This window comes from Chlorocebus sabaeus, chromosome 5 (genome assembly GCF_047675955.1).
Source record: "Chlorocebus sabaeus isolate Y175 chromosome 5, mChlSab1.0.hap1, whole genome shotgun sequence".
NCBI lineage: Eukaryota > Metazoa > Chordata > Mammalia > Primates > Cercopithecidae > Chlorocebus > Chlorocebus sabaeus.
Window position 1 is genome coordinate 85,808,821 of NC_132908.1, and position 8,169 is coordinate 85,816,989.

General features: G+C 60.2%; 1 pseudogene; it reads left to right on the forward strand.

The window, feature by feature from the left end:
• The first annotated feature begins 5,668 nt into the window (after nt 1-5,668).
• Nucleotides 5,669-6,418, forward strand: LOC119627744 (uncharacterized; annotated as a pseudogene).
• Nucleotides 6,419-8,169: the final 1,751 nt, after the last annotated feature.

The following is an 8,169-nucleotide window of genomic DNA, read 5'->3' on the forward strand; positions in this document are numbered from 1 at the left end:
TAGTTTGAGTTTTTTGGGGTCTTGTCCTTAAAAACCCTTTCTTACTCAAAGCTCTTCAATATGTTTTCACATATGCTCTTCTAAAAGTTACAAAGCTTTGCTTTTCTCACTGAAGCCGTTAATTCATTGGAAATGCATTTGTGTGTGATGGGAAGTACAGCCCTGATTTTTCCCATGTGGAATTACTGATTTTCCCAGCGCCGTTCACGGAGCCGCCCACCTCTCCCCACCCCACTGCCCCTGTGGCCCCAGCACTCCCTGCTCCAGACTCTGCCTGGTCCAAGACCCTGTCTCCAGGCTGCACTGGGCTCCATCCCACCTCCCGTAGCTTCCCTGGAGGCCAGAATGTTCGGCAGGAGGGGGCACCCACTTCTGCCTCCTCCACAGCACGGTCTGAGCTGTTCCCGGCCATTTACTCTCTCTTTTTTTGTTTTTGTTTGTTTGTTTGTTTTGAGACTGAGTCTTGCTGTCGCCCAGGCCAGAATGTGGTGACACCATCTCAGCTCACTGCAACCTCCAGCTCCCCAGTTCAAGCAATCCTCCTGCCTCAGCTTCCCGAGTAGCTGGGACCACAGGCATGTACCACATGCCTGGCTAATTTTCTTTTCTTTTCTTTTCTTTTTTTTTTTGAGACAGAGTCTTGCTCTGCGGCCCAGGCTGGAGTGCAGTGGTGCCATCTCGGCTCACTGCAACCTCCATCTCCCAAATTCACGCCATTCTCCTGCCTCAGCCTCCCGAGTAGCTGGGACTACAGGCGCCGCCACCTCGCCCGGCTAACTTTTTTTTTGTATTTTTAGTAGAGACGGGGTTTCACCGTGTTAGCCAGGATGGTCTCGATCTCCCGACCTCGTGACCCGCCCGCCTCGGCCTCCCAAAGTGCTGGGATTACAGGTGTGAGCCACCGCACCTGGCCCCCAGCTAATTTTCTTTAAAAAATGTTGTAGCAATGTAGCCCGGGCTCAAGCGATCCTCCCACCTCAGCCTGTCACGCAGCTGGGACCACAGACACGTGCCACTGCTGAGCCCAGCTGGCCTTTAACGTTTTTAAATGCTATAAGATCTGCAGGGTTTTCTTCCAGCCAAGTTTATAGCTTTTCACCCCGTGGATCCCCCAAGGCCGTGACAGGCAGTGACCTCCTCCAGGCACCCACAGAGTCCTCCCCGCCATCTTGGGAGGGGAGGTTTTCCAACTTCAGTTTGTTTTGTTTTATAGTCATTAGTTAAATTTACTAACATTTTTCAACTTCTTGTCTCAAGGGACTTCATTTGAATAAACAGTGTCTCAGTATCTTTTTCTTTTCTTTCTTTCTTTCCTCTGGGTTTTTTTTTTTTTTTTTTTTTTTTTTTTTTTTTTGACGGAGTTTCACTCTTGTTGCCCAGGCTGGAGTGCAATGGTGTGATCTCGGCTCACCACAATCTCTGCCTCCTGGGTTTAAGGAATTCTCCCGCCTCAGCCCGCCGAGTAGCTGGGATTACAGGCGTGCACCACCACACCCGGCTAATTTTTTGTATTTTTTTTAGTAGAGATGGAGTTTCTCCATGTTGGTCAGGATGGTCTTGAACTCCCAACGTCAGGTGATCCGCTAGCCTCGGCCTCCCACAGTGTTGGGAATACAGGCGTGAGCCACCACGTCCGGCCAACAGTATCTTTTAGTTGTTGCCTTAGTCAGTGTCTGTGTGTGTGATGAGCTCTCACAGCGTTTGTGTTATGAAAAGTCTGTACTTGGCCTAGGAGGGCAGATCACCTGAGGTCAGGAGTTCAAGACCAGCCTGGCCAACATGGCAAAACCCCCGTCTCTACTAAAAATTCGAAAAAAAAATTAGCTGGGCGTGGTGGTGGGCACCTGTAATCCCAGCTACTCGGGAGGCTGCAGCAGGAGAATCCGGGAGGTGGAGGTTGTGGTGAGCTGAGATCACACCACTGCACTCCAGCCTGGGCAACGAAGAGTAACTTCGTCTCAAACAAAAGAAAAAAAAAAGAGAGAGAGAGAGAGAGGCGCCGGCCCCAGGACAGGTGGGCATCTGGCCCAACATTCAGAGAGAGAACCAGGTTGAGGCTGGAAGAGTGAGGGCCTCTGCAGGAAGCAAGAAGGCCAGAAGCTGCTGTCAGGGAGCCTAGATCTATGTTCAGGCCCAGCCTCTCGGACAGCCCTGTGTCCAGCCGGGTCTCCTGCCTGATGCCAATGCCCTGGACATTATCCAGCTGCTGCTGGACTTGTGGCCGCTACCCAGACTTGAGTCCCGCCTGGGGCATGGCTGCTCAGCCTGGAATCCTGGCCCTGGGGGAGGCTTCGGATCTGTCCGATGGTTTTTGAGCCGTCCTGGGTGCAGGCCTCTTTCTGGGCCTCCCCTGGTCCATGTCCACTCTGTCTGGGGAAAGAGGATAACAGGAATGGCTGGGTCCCGGAGCCCTGATCCCCTGTAGCTTCCCCAGGATGGCCCAGCCTTTCTTCCCAGCGTGATGGCCGCAGAGCCCTGCCTGTGGGCCAGGCCTGGAGGGTCACCGGAGGGCTTGCTGAACAGCCCCTCTCCCATCAGCAGCTGGAGACGGAGATTAAACGTGGGGAGACCCGCAGCATCAGCTAAATTGATTCTATTACAGCGACTGATTTAATCTGAATGGTCATTACTGTGATTTATATGGCTGCTTGGGATTCTTTGCTCCCAAATTTATCTCCCGTCCACTTGATATTGATTGAAAGACGATGGAGGAGGTGGGGAGGGGTGGGGCTGCCTGGGCTGACTCAGTGACCCCTAACCCCTCCCTCTCTGCCCTGATTGCAGGGGTGCCAAGCACAGCTGTGCTGGGAAGAGCAGGGAGGCAGCGGAGAGGACTCGGTGCCCTCAGTGTCCAGCACATGCCCCCTGACCTCTGCCCTCCCTCCCACCCAGCTCTGGCCCAGAAGCGCCTGCTGCCAGGCGGCCCATCCTTCCAGAAGCTTCTTGAAGATGGGACCATCCTCTCCTGGCTGGTCCCCACAAAGGGCAGGCTGTGGAATGACCCAGGGCAAAGCTGGGCTCTTCCGATGATTAGGCTGGAAGCTCAAAGGGCCTCTCTGAGAACTGGGGCGTTACCCCAAGTTTCTTCATGTCCGGGAATCAGAACTGAGAGTTGCTAACTCCTGAGGCAGCCCTGCCCTCCACAGGTGCCAACCACCCAGGAGATGGGATGGTAGGAACAGTAAGATGGTGGTCAGGAGCCACCCACCCGGCCTCCTCCAGTCTGGGCACCACCCAGCTCCAAAAGCCAGGCTGGGTGGCCAGGGGCTGCCACTGCCCCATGGCACAGGCCACCTTCGGGGACATTGGGGATGAGGCAGAGACCTGGAGTGCAGGCCAGGCAGCAGCCCCCTGGGCTACAGATGCAGCCAGAGTCCCTCTAACCCCCATCCCTAACCTATGCCCTTCTCCCTACCCATGAGCTCCTGTCCTTGCAAAGGGCAGCACCCCTGCCTACCCTCCCTGGGCAGCCCACAGCTCTTACTACCCTCTCCTGGGTGGTCAGTGCCTGTGGCTGAGTGGGGAGGACGAGTTTTGGGGGGCCTGCTCCATGTTGCCCATGCCCACCCCTACCACGGGCCCAGTGTGCTCAAGAGGACCCCATCACACGACCTTCCTTCCAGGGCCCCAGAGCACATGGGGCCCCTCCTCCCCTCTGCGGCCCCTTCCTGCTCCCTCTCCCCGCTCCTCCACCCCCCCTCCTGTCACAGTGTTGGCATATGGGGATGAAGGATAGAGACAGAGGCCTGGGGCACTGAGGGAGGGACAGAGGCCTCCACACAGCGGCGGAGAGGACAGACATCCGGAACTGGGTAGAGACGAGTCTGCCTTGGGTGGGCTTTGCTGGGGCGGGAGACGTTCGCATGGTGTGGGGGGCTGGACAGCCACTCTCTCCGGGACCACAGCTTTCTGGGCTGGGGCAGGACAAGGCCACCCATGCCCCACTTGCCCTTCTGGGGTTCAGCCAAATGAGGCCCCCACCCCCATGACTCGCAAGGCGGCTGGGAGCTCCGGCACTGCCCGTGGGGATGGTCAGGCTTCACTACACCCGGCTGCTGTGGACTCTGGGGGCCTTGCGGGGTGTGGGCTGCTCCGCCATCAGCCCCAGCCGCAGCCGCAGCCTGTCTTTGGAGGGTGCTGACTGGGGGCCGTTACAGCTTATGGATCCCTGTGAAAGCCTGAGCATCGGGAGGAGCCTGGTGACGTCCGCTGTCTGGCAGTGCTGTCCCAGGTCCCCATCTCTGTGGCCAGCCCTGCCCACTCAGCCTTGGCCTTGCTGGGGCCTGGGCTGACCTCAGGAGGCCCTGCTGGCCTGGCCGCCCTTGAACCTTCGCCTCAGCCATCGGGGAGGCTGGGGTGGCCTCGGGGCCAATGCCAGGTGAGACCTCAGGTGAGCTGCACCCCCCTTCCCAGTGCTCGGGGCCAGGGGAAGGGAGGTGGGCGTGGGCCACGCTCTGCAGCCCTCCCCTGGGGCATACCTGGCCGCTGGCCTTCCTGATCCCTGCCCAGGTTGGGGCTCCAGCGTGGAAGTCAAGGCGTCCACGCTGGGTGACGGTGCTGGGCCGGCCTGGAGGGGGCAGGCCTGTCCAGCTTGGACATGGAAGCAGGGAAGGTCCCATCGTTCCCTCCCTGCTCTGCCCTGAAGACCCTCCGGCAATCAGAGGAGCCAGCTGCCCCTCCCCCACCCGCCTCCGCTGGCGTCCCTGGAGCCACACTGCCCCCTGCTGGGGCTGGCAGGTGTGACGGGCCACCAAGTCTCACCCGCCAGCCCTGAGCCCGCCAGCCCTGAGTCCGGCCGAGCTGCACCTTGAGCCACTGTCTGGTCGGCTCCTCTGTCACTGTGGGGGGATGGGACGCAAGATCAGTGTCAGGGTGGCCGGGCAGGACAGGACCCCACCTCCTCAGCTCAGGGACGGGCCTGAGGGATGCCTGGCCAGGCCTGCTACCCCCTGAGCCCTTTGTGCCCAACTCCCTGTAGGGCCAGGACTGACCATCAGGCTCCAGGGACCTGCTGTCCCCAGGTCCTCAGGAGGGCCAGCACCACCCCGCCAACCAGCAGCCCCTCCTGTCCAGCATGTCCGTCTGTCTATCTGTGTGGATTTTTTTGTGTGCTTTTTGTTTGTTTGTTTGTTTGTTTGTTTGAGATGGAGTCTTGCTCTGTCGCCCAGGCTGGAGTGCAGTGGCCGGATCTCAGCTCACTGCAAGCTCCGCCTCCCGGGTTCACGCCATTCTCCTGCCTCAGCCTCCGGAGTAGCTGGGACTACAGGTGCCCGCCGCCGCGCCCGGCTAGTTTTTTTTTTTTGTATTTTTAGTAGAGACAGGGTTTCACCGTGTTAGCCAGGATGGTCTCGATCTCCTGACCTCGTGATCCGCCCATCTCAGCCTCCCAAAGTGCTGGGATTACAGGCGTGAGCCACCGCGCCCAGCCGGTTATCCGTGTGTTTTGAATGCCCAAGATTTTTTAAACACACTTGTCGAATATTCTTTTCATGTGTGTTGCAGGAGGGGTCAGGGGCTTCTGAACAAAAACAGCACCCCCATACCTGATGGGGGCTCCTCTGAGCCCACCTGGACTGACCCCCTGTGGCCGCCAGGGACAGGTGGTGGCCTGAACGTGGGGGCAACGTCACCCGTGAGCCCAGACAGCCCTAGCACAGCGGAGTCCAGGATGGCCCCAGCTACAGACACTGCCTGGCTTCCTCCACTCCCCAAGATCCAGCCACGTCTCCCCTGTCCCAGGGGAAGCTCACAGGAAGCTTATGGTGGAAGCCCCTCTGTAGGGCCCACTACGCAGAGCCAGCCGCAGGTACTCAGGCCAGGGCTCAGGGCCCGTGGGGTTCAGGGGCCATAGGGGCTCAGGGGCCTTGGGGGCTGGTGGCCCTAGCCCTTCCAGATCCACTCCCCACCCCTCACTCACTCCGTGGGGACCTTCATCTGCCTAGATGGGTTGGTCTGCGCTCTTGACAGTCCCAGGACTGGGTGTCGGCCTCACCCCAGCACCCTGGCAGCCTCCAGGCCAGAGTAGAATGTTGAAAGGGCATGGCTCATGGCCAACACCAGGCTCCCGGCCAGGCGCCACCTGTGTCTGCCTCCTCACCCCAGCCTCCTCCAGCCTCAGGCCCTGCCTGTCAGACGGGGGCACCTGTCCAGGGGGTCCTCAGGGAGCACTTGCTGCCTGCAGAGCGAGCCCCCGGAGCCCCTCCCCGTCAGTCCAGAATGGACACAGCTGCCAGACCAAGACCAGGGCCTCCTCACACCAGGGTCCCCTCCCTTGGTGTCCGGTGCCACCCAGATTCCCTGGACGTCTCCCCTCTGCCCTCCACGCCCTGCACCCTGGGTAGGAGCCGCCTTCACACCAGCTAACCCCTGCCCTCCAGCCCCCACTGCCTCTCTGGTAACGGAGCTGCGCCTGGCCTAAGCCTGGGGCCTCCATAGGGCCCCTGTCAGACACACCTTGCTCAACCCCAGCGTCCCGCATCACGCCTGCCCCCTAGTGGCTGGGGTGTGCGTGTATGTTTATATTTATACACTGTAATTACATAAATACAACTTAATAATCGAGGGCCAAGCACCGTTAGTGCACTGTGCGATTACAGAATCACTCCAGAGCAGACACCAAGGCGTCTCAGCTCAAAACTGGCACCTGCCTGCATCTGTCGTGAGAAAGCTGGAAATTCCTTAGCCCACTCTGGATCACTGCCTGCGGCGTCAGGAGGGGCGGCCCAGGGCTGGGGGGTGGGGGCACCTCTGGGACATCCAAGGCAGCAGGGCTCCTGGGGGGTCTGGGCCCCTGTTTGTTGTCCCCCAGTTCCTCATACTGGGGAGAGGAAATAGGGAGGGAACTGAGGCTGTGGACCAGGGAGCCCCCTCTACACCTCGGCTGGCCCTGCCCCCACCCCATGCCCATGAGGCATGTCCCCCGAGCTGGAGAGTTGAGGTGGGCAAGGCAGAGGGCAGGAGTGATGGAGGTGAGTCCTGAAGGCCCAGGCCTGCAGACTCTGGAAAAAGGAGGGGAATGCCCAGAGTGGGGTCCCCGCTGGAGGCTTGGGGTTCAGAGGGAGGGTCGGGCATCTCCGGGTCCACTAGGAAAGAGGAGGGCTCTTCTAGGGCTGATGGTCCTGCAGCCGAAAATGGAGCCCTGCCCCTCACTGTACAGGACCTCCAGACTCAGGGTACCCAGCCCTTCCCTGCCACCTTCCTCTGACACAAGGGGAAACTGAGGCCCCGGGGCAGGAGAACCTCCAGCCCAAGGCTCCGAGGTGGGACTGGACCCAGGCTCCTGCTTCATGGCCTTCCTGCTGCCCTGGGAGCTCGTGGAGCGGGGTCCCTCGCTGGGGCACCTGCCCCTGGGGGATGACCAGCCAACCAGGGAGCACACCCTCCCACAGTGGCCAAGCCTGCTGCCTCCCTGGCCCTGCCCTGCATTTGGGGCTCACCCAGGACTTGGCCCAGCTTAGCCTTTTGCTTAGAAACCCCCACATCCCATGGAGGAGGGGTTTGGCCTCCGTTTCTTCCCGAGGTGGGTGGGAGGCAGGTGGTTGAAGCAAGGTGGGTGCAGGGTGGAAGAGAGCAGCTGGGGGTGGCAGACGGCAGCCTCCCCAGGCCTCTTTCTGGGGGGAGGGCGAACACTTCTACCTCACCCCTGCACTAGTCCCGTGAGGCTGAACACCAAAACCATTCAGAGGGCTTCTCCACCCCTAGTTTGAAGTCCCTGACCACCGAGGTGGGACGGTGGTCCCCAACAGGCTACACCCTAGCCCCAGAGGCCTCCCAGTCTGGAGATGGACTCCCTGCCGTCTCTCATCTTGGAGCAGTGAGCGCCAGGGACAGTCCTGGCCTGAGCCTCCTGGGCAGCCTGGCCTCCTTCCAAGCAGGCCAAGTGCACAGATGGTGCCTGCACCTGCACAGCCACCCACAGTCGAGAGGAGAGCAGAGGCACCGGGCCTGCTCCAACCACAGAGAGGAACGGGCTTCCCAGCCTGGCTCTGGGCTGGTCAGCAATCCCCACCCCCCACCCTGCCTGCTCAAAAGAAAGGGTCCTTCTCCTTCCAGCCCCCTCCACCCTCCCTCCAGGACCTCCCTGACCATGCACGGGGCCTGTGCAGGTGTTGAGCCACACCCACGCCCTCCCAGGGGGCGGGGCCTCGAAGGGGAGAGCAGGTGCCACAG